At 38.4% G+C, this 1,779-nt stretch overlaps 1 long non-coding RNA gene across 1 annotated transcript; it reads right to left on the minus strand.

Moving 5' to 3' along the window:
- Positions 1 to 410: 410 nt before the first annotated feature.
- Positions 411 to 1,563, minus strand: LOC137063345 (uncharacterized). Its single transcript, XR_010901373.1, has 3 exons — positions 1,342 to 1,563; positions 1,153 to 1,242; positions 411 to 605 (listed from the first exon to the last, which is right to left on the minus strand). It is a non-coding gene; the product is annotated as an uncharacterized lncRNA (long non-coding RNA).
- Positions 1,564 to 1,779: the final 216 nt, after the last annotated feature.

The following is a 1,779-nucleotide window of genomic DNA, read 5'->3' on the forward strand; positions in this document are numbered from 1 at the left end:
AGAATAGTTTTTGTGCGCAAAAAAACTGAAATAATAACTTAGTGATGATCGATTTTCCTGAAGCTTCGGAGCTTTATGAATCAGCGTATTGATGAACTGAAGCGATACATTGAGTCATAGTGATTTGAAGCTTCATGTTTTGAAATCTGCCCATTATTAGATAAGTCGTTATTTAGTTTTTTTTGCACACAAAAACTATTCTGGTGTCTTCGTAAATGATTGAAGAGCCGCTGTAGTGAGATGGGCTTTGTAACGACGTCTTTAGGGCCTTTATGGGTCTTGAGAGAGGAAATGACATTGGTGTCAATGAAGGTCTTTCTGAGCCATCGGATTTCAACACTAATATCTTCATCTGTGTTCAGAAGATGAACAGAGGACTTACGGGTGTCCAACGACATGAAGGTGAGGAATTAATGACAGAATATTTGTTTTTGGGCGAACTAACCCTTTAAATATAACCTATTTGTATGCAATATAGCAAGCAGGTTCAGGACCTCTGATCCTTCAATGACAATTTTAATGTCTTTTGGTGGATGAAGAGGATCCTCTTTCCCAGTGATAAAGATCGCCATGGTTGTTTGCTCCAGTTCTTCAACCTCATTTTCCTGCATAAAAAAGAAAGAGAAAATAAGTACATTATAGTTTCAGAAATCTCCCATTTTCAGCTCTTACACACTCTAAACTGAACTTGAATAGACGTGTGACGAGTGAGAGCAAAGCAAGGTCGGTGAGTAATTGGATGATCAGTGCCAACTGCACGTCACACTGGTCTCAGAGCTTTCACAGAGGAGTGAAGGGAGAATAAAAGGAGGAGCGACGACAGTGAAGGAAGAGAGGACCAGGCCTGGATTTTACATTGCATATAGGTGTTAAGTCATTTGAAAATGGATTCCTTTGGACACACTTATTTTGACAGTGCTACAGGGAAGACAAGGAAAAAAAGATTGTTTTGGTACGTCTGGATATTGTCTAAGTGTTCACAGCTCAAAATTCAGCAACAAAGATTTCTTATAAATCGTGTTAAAATCTCATCTTGTGAGCTGAGTTTCTCGTCACACCCCTATTTATTAAAAGTGGTCACGAAAACCTAGACTATGACCATGTTAGTCTGTAGGTGTTAAATGTGTGAGCAAGTGAGAGAGATGCCCTTACCTGGTATTCTTTGAAAAGGTGCTCAAAAGGTTCGCCGAGGTAGATCAGAGATTTGAGGATGCATTCTCTTCTGATGGTGATGTCTACAGTCTGAGTAAGAACAATAACTATGAATTAAAATTAAACATAAAAAAAAAAAAAAAACACTATTCAGTCATGGATCCTACTAATAATCAAATTTATAGATACCTCAACTAAAACCTGCAAGGTCCTGTTGGTCCTGTTCTCTTTCACAACTCCTCCCTTGCTCCTGATGACCTCCGACAGTTTGGTGGAGTGCTTGTCCAATTGCGCCAAGAACTTTGTCTCCAAAGGAACTGTTGTAATTCACATGAACTCACCATGGATCTTAAAAGTAGAGCATACAGAAATAAGTTTAGAAGATGGTGAACACAAACAGAACCGTACTAAATTACATCAACAACAACTCATTAGCAAAACCGTACAGTTAGGTCTAAAAATCTGGAATGCCAGGGTATGGCAACTGCCATACGTAAACGCTGCCCGAGTAGTTGTGTGACCTAAAACATTCACTTTAATAAAATCATCATCAAAGTAGTCCATATGTGACATCAGTTAGTTAATTAGAATCTCTTGAAGCATCGAAAATACATTTTGGTCCAAATA

The sequence above is a fragment of the Pseudorasbora parva genome, chromosome 24 (genome assembly GCF_024679245.1).
Source record: "Pseudorasbora parva isolate DD20220531a chromosome 24, ASM2467924v1, whole genome shotgun sequence".
Lineage (NCBI taxonomy): Eukaryota > Metazoa > Chordata > Actinopteri > Cypriniformes > Gobionidae > Pseudorasbora > Pseudorasbora parva.